Source organism: Physeter macrocephalus, chromosome 13 (genome assembly GCF_002837175.3).
Source record: "Physeter macrocephalus isolate SW-GA chromosome 13, ASM283717v5, whole genome shotgun sequence".
Taxonomy (NCBI): Eukaryota; Metazoa; Chordata; class Mammalia; order Artiodactyla; family Physeteridae; genus Physeter; species Physeter macrocephalus.
The window spans coordinates 72,027,005-72,042,459 of NC_041226.1; the positions used below are offsets into that span (position 1 = coordinate 72,027,005).

Below are 15,455 nucleotides of genomic sequence, written 5' to 3' on the forward strand. Positions count from 1 at the left end.
TTAGGTTGTTTATTTGAGATGTTTCTTGTTTCTTGAGGTAGAATTGTACTGCTATAAACTTCCCTCTTAGAACTGCTTTTGCTGCATCCCATAGGTTTTAGGTTGTCGTGTTTTCATTGTCATTTGTTTCTAAGTATTTTTTGATTTCCTTTTTGATTTCTTCAGTGATCTCTTGGTGTATTGTTTAGCCTCCGTGTGTTTGTATTTTTTACAGTTTTTTTCCTTTAATTGATATCTAGTCTCATAGCGTTTGGTCGGAAAAGATACTTGATACGATTTCAATTTTCATAGATTTACCAAGGCTTGATTTGTGACTCAAGGTATGATCTATCCTGGAGAATGTTCCATGAGCACTTGAAAAGAAAGTGTATTCTGTTGTTTTTGGATGGAATGTCCTAAACATATCAATTAAGTCCATCTTGTTAAATGTATCTCTTAAAGCTTGTGTTTCCTTATTTATTTTCATTTTGGCTGATCTGTCCATTGGTGAAAGTGGGGTGTTAAAGTGCCATACTCTGATTGTGTTACTGTTGATTTCCCCTTTTATGGCTGTTAGCATTTGCCTTATGTATTGAGGTGCTCCTATGTTGGGTGCAGAAATATTTACAATTGTTATATCTTCTTCTTGGATTCATCCCTTGATCATTATGTAGTGTCCTTCTTTGTCTCTTGTAATAGTCTTTATTTTAAAGTCTATTTTGTCTGCTATGAGAACTGCTACTCCATCTTTCTTTTGATTTCCATTTGCATGGAATATCTTTTTGCATCCCCTCACTTTCAGTCTGTATGTGTCCCTCTGTCTGAAGTGGGTCTCTTGTACTACCTGGCCTGCAGGGACAACCCTCAGCGGGACCGTCTGGCTAGGAGGCAGAAACCGTGGCAGCACTGTCAGCCCAGTGTGGAGCACCCCCGATGGCGCCATCTGGCCAGTCGGGAGATCCCCTGAATGAACCACCTGGCCAGCATGGAGAACCCCAGAAGTTGCTGTCTGTCCTGGAGGGATAACCCCAGCAGGGGTTAATCTGTGTTTTTGAAATGATATTTCTCATTGCAGGCTTTCTCTGAAACATCCTCTATTCCAACCATTCCTGTCTCTCTGTAAGACACTGGTGATTAAAAACCACTGCAATCCTTAGGCTTAGAGTACCATGTCTGAATGAAACGTGCTTGTGAAATTATCAGAGTGTAAAATTTATTTTGGAAGTTCAGGTGGAGTTTGTTATATTTACAGCCACATAGTAACAAATCTAGAGCAACTCACCCCGGTGATTCACTGGATTTGTTTTGGCACAGCTTTTGCTCAAGGAAACTCACAATGTTGCAAGTGGTAGTTAACTGCATTTTAAACCCTGTTTGTCTCTAGCTCAAAACAGGCAACAGCAAAAGAAAAGATAAAAAAATTTGATAGTGACTGTATATCGCCGTAGCCCACAAGCTAATTATATTATGTTTTACATTCCTTATGGAAGTCTTTGAATTAAAAATGAAGGAAAATTTTCTTGCTTAGATTTCGCTCAGGAAAGTCTGCTAATTGTCATACCATTTCTAAGTTTCTATTATTTAGGAATAAATATATCTCGAAATATCCTAATTAACATGTCCAAACAATTTTACATAACATGCTTGGTTCCTGGTTTTCCTGAATAATTACTTCAGTTCTGAAATTCTGTATGTTTAGATACTGTGCCAATTGTATGTATTTACCATTTAGAAAGTTTGTTCCTATCTGGACTGGATGAAATCAAATTGGCGTGAAATGAGCTTGGGCTCCAAAGCTTCTCCTGACATTCATTGACAAAGGTTTCTATGGCCAGTATTCCTGCAGCCGAGGTGACATTAAGCCTCGCTGGTCACTAGGGAGAAATGTGGCTTTTCTCTTTACTCATTCCGGGTGTGAGAAAAAAAGGAACTACTTGAGGATATGCCAACCTTGATTTGGATGTGGCTGTTTCTGCCCGAAAAGCAGTACTTGCTATTTACATTTCAGCAAATGAGCAAAGAAAAAAAAAACCCCTGAATTCCCAGCACTAGGAGGCAATGATCAGGGAGAGAACTTACAATGCTTGGGTCTTAAAACCTACGTAAGTCCCTCATCCTAAAGCCACTGATGGTGTCTAGAGGGCTTCCTTGTTCACGCTGTTGATGTGTATCATTCTTTTCCCAGGATTTGGGATGTCTTTAACGAAAAAATAAAATATAAACATTTTTCTTAGAATATTGGGGCTCAATCTTGACTGCACGTGACAGTCACCTGGGAGTGCTTTTTAGTTCCTAATACTCAGGCTGCATCACAGACCAGCTGATCATGATGTCTGCAGGTGGAACCAGGCATCCATCTTTTTAAAATTAATTTCTATTGAAGTTTAGTTGCTTTACAATGTTGTGTTCGTTTCTGCTGTACAGCAAAGTGAATCAGTTATACGTTACATATCTCCACTCTTTTTTAGATTTCCTTCCCATTTAGGTCGCTGCAGATCACTGAGTAGAGTTCCCTGTGCTATATAGTGGGTTCTCACTCGTTATCTATTTTATACATAGTAGTGTATGTATGTCAATCCCAATCTCCCAATTCTTGACCCCCCCCCTTTATTGGCCAAGCAGAAATAGAGTCACAGAGGCATCCATTTTTTTAAGCTCCCAGGCGACTACAGGATGGATCCGAGTTCAAGAATCGCTGCTTATAAATCCACATCCCCAAATGATGTCATAATCGTACATCCTGACATGTGTAGCAGATGAAGATTTTAGGCTACAGGTCCAAATGTTCCAGACGTGCAAGGTATTTTCTTACAGTCTAACTTAATTTTGATTATGAGGTGCACACTGCAACTTCTGTAATTCGACCAGTGTGGTAGAGTGTTGGTCTTGGCCAATTTAGGATTCTTTCTTTCCCTGGGATTGCAAGTGAATTGCAAGGGGCTTACATGGTATTAAAGTGACTGGAGAGGGAGCTGGTCTAGGTTGCTACTTAGGTTGCCTGTGCTGGCCTTGCTGAAAGCACACCAGCATGTCTGTCCCACGATGGGTCGGCGGTCCACCAAGCCCCCACAGCACTGCCCTCCTACTGGGTTCTGTCCCACCTGAAGAGCCACTTCCTTCTCCCAGGCCCGGTCGTGGTGTGAGGCCTTGAGTTGAGCTGGCTGAGTCTGATTTGAAGCACCATCAACATTTCCCCTCCCCCATCTTCTGGACACTTGGGAAACAAGCCCCAGGGTTGCTGTTTTGGACAGACTTAGTGTGACGTTGAATGAAAATGTTAAGAAAGGAGTCAGAATTAAACTGGAGCTTCTGGTCAGCAAAACCAGAGTCTCCTCTTCTTCTTTAGACAAAAGCCTGTAAATTCCTTTTTAGTGTATAAGGGACTGTAAAATTATGCCTCTTGTCTTTTTTAAAAAAATATAAATTTATTTATTTATTTTATTTTATTTTTGGCTGCATTGGGTCTTCATTGCCGTGCGCAGGCTTTCTCTAGTTGTGGTGAGTGGGGGCGACTCTTCGTTGCAGTGTGCAGGCTTCTCATGGCAGTGGCTTCTCTTATTGCAGAGCACAGGCCCTAGGCGTGTGGGCTTCAGTAGTTGTGGCACGTGGGCTCAGTAGTTGTGGCTCGCGGTCTCTAGAGCGCAGGCTCAGTAGTTGTGGCACACGGGCTTAGTTGCTCTGCGGCATGTGGGATCTTCCCGGACCAGGGATCGAACCCGTGTCCCCTGCATTGACAGGTGGATTCTTAACCACTGCGCCAACAGGGAAGTCCTATGCCTCTTGTCTTGAAGCAATTTTTTAGCATGGGATTGTTTGATTAAAAATTATCACTGAAAAGTATACTACTCTAACAGTTCAACTCCAAATTGTTTTGCTAGATACATCTAATTTGGCTCTGTCTTCCTCAGGTACTTTTGTCATCTGTCAAAACAGTATGAATCACCTTTAAAATTGTATCAACTGGTGCCACCCCCAGCGGAACGGGGCAGATTTTTTAATCCTATTAGTGCTACCTCTGTTGTCATTCAGAACCTCTCCTGAATTATTGATTTGCATTAATGACTTCATTTTAGTGAACCTTTGAAGCTGATTCAGGGGGAGAAGAGGAGTTTATTGATTAGTACCATTATTGTGAGTACATCTTTTCAGTTTGTCTAACTTTAGGGAAACTCTAGTTCTGAATAAACTTGGCCTTCAGAAAATATTATTCCCCCTTACAAAGTCCAAGTCAAATACTCAGAGCATTTGTGTTACTATTATTGTAACCACAATATCCATTAATCATGTGCCCATTCTGTGTTGGACACCACTTTCATACCTTATAAAGATTGTCTTGTTTTGTTTAACAATCTCCTTTTACAGATGAGGAAACTGCTCAAATCACTTCTCCAAGTTTACTCAGCTTGTTAATCACAGTTAGGACCTGCTTGATGCTCTTAACCATTTTATTGACACTTAGACATACAAATTGAAAGCCATTCTTGATGTTTGAAACTGATGATTATAAACATACACACACACACACACACACACACACACACACACACACTAAAATACTGCTTTTCCTAGCAGGTACTAAACTTAGAAAATAAAGTTAGTGGCATGTACTAAAAATAAATATGTTCAAATTCATAATGGAATTTCAAGACAAGCTTGGAAATACTTTGGGAATAAAGCTTTTGAAGGTAATGTGATAGATGCTACCAAGGCCTCCACAAAGTGTCTTGATACCTGTGTCTGATGCAGGGGACTGTGCTAAGAGGACCATCGTCTAACCCAGAGCTGTCTGATAGAGCAGTAAGCTTGATGGAAACATTCTTTATTTGCACTGACCAATATGGTAGCCTCTTTTCTTCTCTTATCATTTCTTTTTTCTTTCTCTCTTTCTTGCTTCTTATTGAATAAAACAAATAAATATAAGCTTTGGAGTCAGACAAACAAAAGTTTAATTCCTAATAATAATAATCTGCATAAGTAACTGAGTTTTTCCTTTCTGAATGCAAAGAGTAAATAGTAGCACCTACTTATATGGTTATTCTTAGGATTAATGGGATGATCCATGTAAAGCATCCAGTAGAGTTCCTGCTATAAACATCTGTTGATGGTGATTTGATCATGTGATGGTCATACTGATGCTGATGGTGTGTCGTCCATTTAGCAAACGGGAAGAAAGTGTCATCAATGTCTCCTGTGCTAAGTCCTGCATTTCCTCATGAATAGTAACATCTGACATGTTGTTAATAATAATGCCATGTGTGTATACAGTAGTCTCAGACTATGGAGCAGTTTATCATCCATGCATATGTACATGTGCTTTTTGAGGTAAGAGTTGAAATATTAGGCTCCTTTTACTAGTGGTAACATCAAAACTAGTAAGAGAAGGATTTGCTGCAGATCACAAAGAACTTGCACTCATTTCTTTCTGCACTCTCCTATTGCCTCCTAAGAAATAATGTGAAAGACTTGAAGACCTGGTGAAAAATATAAATGTTTGGGGGCTTCATTAAACCTTTCTGACGTGAAAGAAAATAATAATGTATTAGAATCAGTGGGTTTAGTATGATCAAAATTCCAGAGGAAATGATTTTTTAGTAGTCTCCTCTTTTTTTAACAGACCATTAGCAGCGCTTTTTAGAGGGCAGCATTTATTTTGTGTAACTGCAATTAGAAAGTTTCAGCCCAAGCCCCTGATATGAGTGCAGTAGTGGCAAGTGGTAGAGCTTGGGGTAATATTGGAAAGTTATCCTGTATTCATTTGTTCATTCATTCTTTCATTTACTCATTTTCAGACACTGTGTTAGAAGTGGGAGTCAAAGCAGCAAATAAAAACTGATAAAATTCTCTGCTCACTTTTAGCTTTCATTGTAATATGGGAAACAGACTGTAAGCTAGAAAAGAAGCAAAATATAAAGCATGTTAGATGGTGATAAATACTACAGAAAATTAGATGAAGAAGGGGAGTAGGGATTGTTGGGCTGAGGAGAACTGTGGTTTTAAATCGGGTGGCCAGGAAGAGCTTGCAAATGCAAAGGACCTTCCTTTCTATTCAAGGACTAGCAGGGGACAGTGCAGCTCCTATGGAAGGAGTGAGGGGGGAGGGGAAGGAGATGGTGTCAAAAGAGCAGTGGGTGAGGCAGAGGATGTAGTAAAGTCTGATGGAGCCACAGCAGTAGACCTGGACAAAGGAGATTGCCCCATCACCCACGTTGGCATCAAGAAGGCCTTTGTCCTCCTAGGGATGCTGAAGAGCTTCCCTATCCCTTTTCCTGACATACTGTCCCTCCACAATGAGCTCAAGTAAAATCGTAATCAAAACATTGTGTTAATTATGTCTGTCCCTCTAGGCTAGTTATTTTTCATACAGAAAACTTTTTTTTAATTAATTAATTTATTTATTTTAAAATTTATTTTTGGCTGCGTTGGGTCTTCGTTGCTGCGCGTGGGCTTTCTCTAGTTGCGGCGAGCGGGGGCTACTCTTTGTTGTGGTGCGCGGGCTTCTCTTTGCGGTGACTTCTCTCGTTGCAGAGCACGGGCTCTAGGCACGCGGGCTTCAGTAGTTGTGGCACGCAGGCTCAATAGTTGTGGCGCACGGGCTTAGTTGCTCTGCGGCATGTGGGATCTTCCCAGACCGGGGCTCGAACCCGTGTCCCCTGCATCGGCCAGCAGATTCTTAACCACTGCGCCACCAGGGAAGCCCCCAGAAAACTTTTTAAAACTTTAAAAATCTTTAAAGATGACACTCCCACCATTCTATCCAATTTACCTCCATTGGCCCAGCCCTGGAAGTTATGATTTCTATGCTTCCAATGGCGTTATCATGGAGGAATTTGAGATCAGATGTGAGATGCCAGTAAAGTGCTCTCAAAAGTGAGAAGAGATAGATAAAACTTCCCCAGAAGCATGATTTAGGAAGAATAATATGGACAACTGCTTCATGGGAGGCAGAAAGATTAGGAGCACAGAGACCATTAGCGCAGCTTTGAAAAGTACTCTAAGAAAAACATGGGGAGGCTCCTAAGTGGGACACTGAGGGAGGTTCATCCAGTCAGCAGAATTTATTGAGCATCTACTATGTCCCGATATCTACGGCGTCCCATATACAGGGTTCTAGGTGCCAGAACCAGTGAGGGCTCCTTGCCCTCATGATATTTACATTTAATGAAAATCACGAAAAGTCAGATTTGAGGAGCTTTAAACCCGGGCACAGGAAGACATTTTTTTGATCCAGGCAGAAAAGTGGCAAAGAACAGGAGCAAAGAGTGGCGATGGCGTGAAATCTTAGAGTTAGGAAAATGAAGTAATGTCTTCAAAGGAAAAGAGAGTGGTTGGTGATGCAGCTGCAGGCAAAATAGTCCTGGTGGACACAATACACATTCACTGCTCATCCGAAGATTTCACCTCCAATCATGCAGGGATTTTTTTTTTCCTTTTGTATAAATTCAAAATGTAAACTAAATGGAAATAATGCTGCTTTATGAAAATTCACTCTTTAGCTACCTTTCCTGCAGCATGTGTTCCATCAACCAAAAGTGATTGCCCATCCTAGTTGAAATAAATATGGTCCTAGATCCAGGATTTCTTAAGAAATAGATTTTATTGCTGGCAGTGTTTCAGCAATCTGTGAATGACCCTACATTACCTATTTACAAGAAGAGAAGGCCAGGGCTGGGTGGCAAACAGTAGCCTTGCAGTCTTCCCACGACTTCCTCTCCTTGGCTCAGGTCTCTTTGTGAGAACCCAATGCTCTGCTTTTCTGGCCAACGGAGTTGGCTTAGAATACGTCCTGGAGCGTGTAGCTTACCACCCACCATATTGGAAACTGAAAGTGTTTTTGCTAACTGAATGTCAAATTAATGAGATTTTACTATCTAGAGAGCATATTTTGACAAAAATTCCGTGTACCTTTATTGACGGGGAGGCTTGTGCTCTGGATTAATGCTCATCTAAGACTGCTTGTTTTTCATGTCAGAAACCCATAAGCCTGTGACTTCTGGAACGTCAGAAAGTGAGCACGTTGCTTATTCACTAGGGGAGTGTGTATAGTTCACATTCAGGGTTGCTTCTTTTTATTCTCTTGACAACACTTTGAACTTGAAATATGGAAGCGCATCAGACAGATTGTAGCATGTCTGTGGCTGTAAAAGGAAAATAAAACCCTGTGCTCCTGTGTGGGTCCATCCTAGTAATCTTCAGTCTTGTTCCAGAAGCAGTGTGCATTCCTTGCAGTGATTCGGGACCAGCTTGTGGGGGGGACAACCACTCCATGCTGCCCTGAGCAATCGCTGCACGGACCGCGATGACTTCTCCCAAAGCGTCACTCCTCAGGCCAGGTCTGCTGTGGTAGAGGTGAAATGTGATGGCTGAGGATTATGGATTATGGTCAGCTGAGTTGTCACTCCCTGGTCTAACGTGGGCAAGAAAGAGAAGGTGACAGAACCATTTCTACTGCAGTTAAATGTGATTAATCTTTGTCTTCCTAATGAGATTAAGGGAAAAGAAAAACTATTTTCTTTTCTTTTCACCACCTCTCCTCTATGCTACACGTTAAAGTATTCTGCAGAAGTGATCAGCAGGGAACTAATGCTGCCTTGCTGGAAATTCTCCCAATTAAAAGTATAGCCTGTCTATATAAAACAAAAACAATGAATACCATTGATTGTAATACATGGATTATACACCTCAGAGTATATATAATCTGCTCACGTTGCCCCAACTGTGATTTACTTTGTAGAGGAAATAATTCAGTGCTTTTATTGGTGAAAGATAGATTGTAGAACTCAACCTTGCCTCATTCATTCTTCTTGCCATTATTCTTAAATCAAAAAGTTAAAACATGACACTAGGGGCTTCCCGGGGCTTCCCTGGTGGCACAGTGGTTGAGGGTCTGCCTGCCGATGCAGGGGACGCGGGTTCGTGCCCCGGTCCGGGAGGATCCCACATGCCGCGGAGCGGCTGGGCCCGTGAGCCATGGCCGCTGGGCCTGCACGTCCGGAGCCTGTGCTCCGCAGCGGGAGAGGCCGCGGCGGTGAGAGGCCCGACTACCGCAAAAAAAAACCAAAAAAACAAAAAAACATGACACTAGAGCTTGATATTTAAAATCGGGAATGTCGAGAAGAATGAATCCATCTCATGTTTGGAAAGGATTTGGATGGTCATTAGGCTATCATCATTTATTTCGATTTATTTATTTCGATAGCTATCATCACTGATGTAATTTTACATGTGTTTGTGTGACTACTTGATTAAGAACTGACTCCTATACCAGAGTCTAAGGTGTATGAAGTCAAGAATCACGGATGTGCAGGCTCACTGTTCCCTGCAGAGAACCTAACACGGCCCGTGGCCCAGAGTTGGCTCTCGCTTGAATGTTTGTTAAGGACTGAATGAATGAACTAACTACCTATAACTAGAGTTTTGTGCAGTTTCTGTTTAAGAGGGTTGTCTAAATTTTTTGGAACACTTCTAGCAAAGAAGAAGCGTTGCATCACAAGGGTGCCGGATGCATTTTAGACAGTTTTGGCTATTAGAAAGTTTTTTCCTTCATTGAGCTGAAATATGTTGATGTCTAGACTTTATTATTAAAAAATAGAACATGGTATTGTGCAGAGTAGAATGGCTGATAGTGCTTATGTCAGAAAATGACTAAGGAAAGTAAACTTACATGTAAGTTACATGTTTACATGTTTGAAAGTATCCTGGGCTTTTTTTTTTTTACTGTTGGAACTGTTACAGGTGTTCCAATTCATTCTATTAAGATATATTACAGGACAATCTTGTTGACTTAAAAAACCTTTGGAGGTATATGAGATAAACTTTAAAGGATGGCCGAATTCATGAAATTCAACTGAAGTATTTAAACTATAAATTGATCTTTGATTGTTGATTTTCGAAAATCTTATACTAGTTGGTTCAAATCAGAAGTATTACTTCAGGTAATTAAAATGGGACTAAAAAAGTCGCTAAATAGGAAACACAAAGAGTTGCTTCCAAGGTAAGATTGCAGGGCTCTGATAGTTCCACCACCACTGGACTGAAGTTCCTTCTTGTAGCTTCAAGTTTCTCTTTAAGCTTTTTGTAATCATTAATATTTATTCACTTATTCAGTTGTTAAGTATTAATTAAGGTCCTCCTATTTTTGGGGGGTTAGATATTGTGCTGTTTTAAAGCAGTACTCTGAAGGGATTAAAAATTAGCCGTTAACAATAGTTGTGAAGTCAAGCCCATTGAGAAGGTTTTCACAAAATTGGAAGGGTGATGGGTACTGGAAAAGATGCCGTGCCCATTTGCTTCATGGTTTTATTGAGAATCCACCTTATCTATTAAGTAATTTAGGCACTTTATTGGTGATTTGGACTTTTCTTGAAGGTTTCATACTTTTTAATTTGCTGTCAAAGATTCAAGACAAATGTGTACCTCTTAAAATAAGACATGCACCCTATTTAAAGAACTAATCTTTCCAAATTATTCCCTAGAAGGCAGCTGTTTATTTGAAGACATGTTAATTTTTAAAAAAATGATTCAGGTACTGTTAAGTGCATGTTAAAAAATGAAAAAGTAAATAAGCACTAAAAAATCATTTGCAGTAATTCTCTACTTTTCTAAGATGCTAATTTCTATTTTAAGAGCATACAGAGGATCAATATTCAGTACATTATCTGACAAGTGGTATGTTTATTCATTGCAAATTAAAAATCATCAAGTTCACAATTGTTCTGCTTAATAGATGCTTAAATATATTTTAGCAGATTCCAAATATATATTAATGTGTATTTTTGGAATTCAGTATCAGTATATTTGGATGCTAATTGCATATTAATCTGTCTTCCTATTAAAATGTAAGCTCCATAGATTATAAACAGCACCCTTACTGCAGATTTTCTAAACAGTGTATCTCCTGATAAACAGCACCCTTATTGCAGATTTTCTAAACAGTGTATCTCCTGATAAAGTCCTCTTCACTTCCTGGCACTTAAGATTAGAAAAGGAAAACTATTGAGCATATGAAATTCTTCTCTGAATATGAAATTATAAAGTGAGAATGTACAAGTGCAAAATAATTTTAAACTGTTACCTTGAAAAATGTTTTGTTTTCCATAACACTATTGTAATAAAGTAAAGAGATTGATCAAACTAATGAATCTAAATAATAGCCTTTCACTGTCATAAAGATGATTATAGTTATCAGTAGAAGCTTAGAAGCATTAGGTCCTAACTCCTAACATTAGGTCCAATTTTTATTGCATGGTTATTTAAAGGCATATAATTAAACTAACCTAGGATTATTTGGAATAGAAAAAATTTTCAAACCCTGTTTAAGCAGTATTAATAATACATAATCGAGGTACCATGTTCCCAATGAGTAGGTGTTAATATCAACATTCAGCTGAGTTTAAGCCAACACTGAATCCCATCATCATAGAGCAAACTTCTAGAATGACAAGAATAAATCTGAAAATTGACTAGTAGTTTAATTCTATTAATTTTATCATTGAAAGGTTTAGGGGTCAAATTTCAAAAGACATACTGGGCAAACTAGCTTAGTTGGAACTTTTAGCCTCATTCAAAATATCTTTGAACCCCTATGAAAATCATAACTGGAGAAATTTCTCTAAACTTCCTTTGACTTGCTGGAATCTATGCTGCCTCGGAGTGTGTTTCTGTGGACTCATTCTTTTTTTTTTTTTTTTTTGCGGTACGCGGGCCTCCCTCTGTTGTGGCCCCTCCCGTCGCGGAGCACAGGCTCCGGACGCGCAGGCGCAGCGGCCACGGCTCACGGGGCCCAGCCGCCCCGCGGCATGTGGGATCCTCCCAGACCGGGGCGCGAACCCGGTTCTCCTGCATCGGCAGGCGGACGCGCAACCACTGCGCCACCAGGGAAGCCCCTGTGGACTCATTCTTTAAGGGTAAGTGGAGAGCTCTCCTGAGCATCCGAGATCTGTGTCCAGAAGTGGAAACAAGTTGACACCGATCGTCACAAACTTCACAAACAACAACAACAGCACAACATGTCCCAGACTGTCCTTAAGCTCTTTGAAGACAATTTGATTCCTCAAAATGTTGGTGGAGAGAGTTACAAAAACATTTTCCTTGCAAGATTTCCCAATTTGAAGCCTTTCTTCATAATCATTCTATTAAAAGTTCCAGCTGAATATTTTTCATGTGACCCTGAGGAAGTGTACATCAGACATTGACAATAGGCTTAATTTTTGTTGAGAAGTTTCTAAAGCGTATTTCTCACGGTTAGTTCTATAGTTTAACTTCTTGACATAAATTCTGCATTTGGTCCTCAGTTTATTTTATTCTCTTGTTCTTAAATATGGGTACCTGGAGAAGGCTGGTGGTCTTATATTTAAAAGGACCCTGCCTGGCAAGTAATCAGAAGACAAGGCTATAATTATTTTCTCTAAGAGCAATATTAATTGCTTTTCTCTCCCCCAAGTCAGGCTTACTATTAGAACAATGTTGCATTTTTTTTTTAACTTCCAGAAGCATTTAGTTTCCAGAAGAGAAAATACGTAAAACAACGTCCAATTTCTCTAGCATAATCAATCTAGGTAAGATTATATAACACATTTTCCTAAGACATTATTCTAAAATAACGAACCATAGAGTCATGTGTGTACCTGAAAGTTATGTTGGAAAGAGGAAGAATTGAGAGTGAGTGTTGAAGCTGAGAAGTGTGGTAGAAATGACAAGTTCAGGGATACTGGTTTCGAATCAGATTTTATGATTTGAGACAAGCCAGTCGGTCTCCATGGGCCTACATGTTGGCTTCCTCATTCTAAACTCATAAGGTTTTGGTAAATAACCTAATGCTAATGAACATGAAGTACCTAGCATAGAGCCTAACATATAATAAGTACTCAATGAGAGTTAATTTCCTCCTTTCTTACCCTTGTTTTTACCTTATCTTATGAAAGTTTCTGAGTAAATTGATACAAGCCGTCTGTTATTTTCCCAATATTGCCTTAATCACAGAGGATGATTTCTGGTCAAATTATCTTATTTTAATCACATGTTAATAATTGTTCCCTGGAAAACATTGAGGGCAAATGATATTTGTGCATATTCAAGGAACGAATGGCATTTAATAAACTTTCAATATATAGCATTTCTTTGCTTATCTCCATATTGAAGTAGACGCTTTTTTTTTTTCCTATGAGGCACATGATCTACATTTTTAATAAATTATTTCCTAAACCTATTCTGGCATCCAATGTTCCTTTCCCTGATTATGATCACACATTTTACTAGAACGGTGAGCATATAGAGATGACAGGGTTAAAGTGATACCTCCTGTGGCATTCCATGGTCAGTCTCCTGAGATATGTGAAATTCATAATACTTTAATCAAGTTGACTATTACAGCCCTGACTATGAAAGAATTATATCAGCTCTGACTGCCAGAAAGCACATCTTGGTAGTCAGAGACTGGTTCTCTAGGCACTCCTTGAGAGCCCCTCCTTATCTCTCTTTTTTTTTTTTTTTTTTTTTTTTGAGAAGAACACCAAGAACTAAAACAAATTTTGGCCAAGAAATTTAGGCAATATTTAAAATAGAATACATATCTTAAGTGATAAAATAGATTAAAATAATTTCATGTACAACTTAGTCTTTAGAGATACAGAACATTTCAAATAATGGCTTTGAGGTCAGCCATTAGGACTGAAAATATATGACAGTTTGAGGATGCTGTTGCCCATGGTGTGGCTTTGGCAAAAGTTAAGTTGAAATGAAAGTATAAAGTTTGACAACTGGGCAAATTATTTCATTCAGCATAACAGCACTATGATAATCTCACTGAATTTCCTAGATTCAAGAATCCTAATTAAATAAAGTTATTAATTTAAAAACATACACATTTTTCATATAAAACAGAAATGTTCCTGTCCTCTCTGACCTAGATAATTAAAGTTGTCATATGGACCACAACCTATTAAATTTCTATAATCGACTCCCAGGCATTTTACCTTAGAATGGACTCTAAATGTTGTCTATATCTTATTTGAAAAAGAGGGATTCTATAAGAGTGTTTGCATTAGAAGCAGTTGAGTTTTAGTCATAATTATCTATAGTTGGTTAGTTGCAGCTTAATCAAAAAAAGAATTATGCAATACTTTTATGAGGGTTTATTAATCCTATGTCAAACTTTGGTTATATAGATAGAAACTACATTTGAAGCAAGCTTTAAAATCTCATATGAATTAAAGCTTATTATTAATGTCTATGCAAGCCATACACCATAATTTTGCCAGTGTTAGAAAGAATGAGTCATTTGAAAGTCATCTGAAGGATAATTATAATTCCAAGTATATAAAACAGGTTTTTGACCTAGGCTTGAGTCCTTTAATTTATATTCATATAAAGGAGGAAACTTATTATGAATATATGAAAAAGTATGATTTGCAGGAAGAAAAAACTGGATTCATATGCTACTTTTATTATTTACCAGTAGTGTGCCCCTGGACAGTAATTTTATGCTGCCTTCATTATCTGTATGTTTGTCAGACTTTTCTTTTGGCAATTACTATGTGCCAGAAAATCGGATAGGAGCCAAAGATATAAAATTAAGATGATACAATCACGGTCCTAAAGAAGGTAACTGTTTAGTGGGGGGCAGAAAGCCATGTAAAGAGATAATTATGGGTTAGTGAAGTAATAGATATGTACATGGTATAATGGGAGCCTGGAAATGATTTCGCTTCCAGTTGAGGGTCGGAGAGCATTTCAAGCAGAAGAGAAAGTATAAACAATGCAAGTCAAGAAGAGGCACTCACAACTGTTGGTGGAAATGAAAATCATTTACAGACGTTTTGGAAAACACTAGGGGCATATCTGTTAAACTTATATATTCATATAACATTTAATTCATCAAATTTACCTTTAGAAATTAACAATAAAATGTTTGCATGTATGTGCAAATCAGTATTCATAGAGAAGTTCACTTCTCTGATTCCTTTCCACATTATCCTTTCAAAAATAATTGTTCCAGGAAAAATCCCTCTCATTCAGTGATGAATAATAATTAAGAAATTAGTATGAGACTTGTAAAAAAATATATAAGAAATACAGAACATAAATAATAAACAAAACTCAGATAATAAATCAACATCTGAAAGATCGAACTGTGAAGCTGATAAAAATTATGAACAACTTTTCATGTTATGAGATTAAAAAGAAAGGATTCTTTATAATGGATATATTGCTTCCAGGCAATGAGCTCAAAGAGAAGATGCAAGTACTCAAGGAGAAAATTATAGGAAAACAGAGAAAAAAATTTTAAGAATTTAATAAATATTTACTGTTTATTATGTGGCACATATATACAATGGAATATTACTCAGCCATAAAAAGAAATGGAACTGAGTTGTTTGTGGTGAGGTGGATGGACCTGGAGTCTGTCATACAGAGTGAAGTAAGTCAGAAGGAGAAAAACAAATACCGTGTGCTAACACATATATATGGAATCTAAGAAA

The 15,455-nt window shown here is 38.5% G+C and overlaps 1 protein-coding gene across 5 annotated transcripts in view; it reads left to right on the forward strand.

The window, feature by feature from the left end:
* ITGBL1 (integrin subunit beta like 1) overlaps positions 1-15,455 on the forward strand; it is a 209,332-nt gene that overhangs the window by 62,627 nt on the left and 131,250 nt on the right. The window contains exon 1 of one of the 5 annotated variants that reach the window (XM_028497572.1): positions 3,823-4,110. The exons of 3 other annotated variants lie outside the window; for them this stretch is intronic. The gene's annotated coding sequence lies outside the window, so the exon portion shown is untranslated. Of the gene's footprint in view, positions 1-3,822; positions 4,111-11,734; positions 11,883-15,455 lie in introns of those variants that run through there. One more of the 5 variants, XM_028497573.2, reaches the window with a different exon arrangement.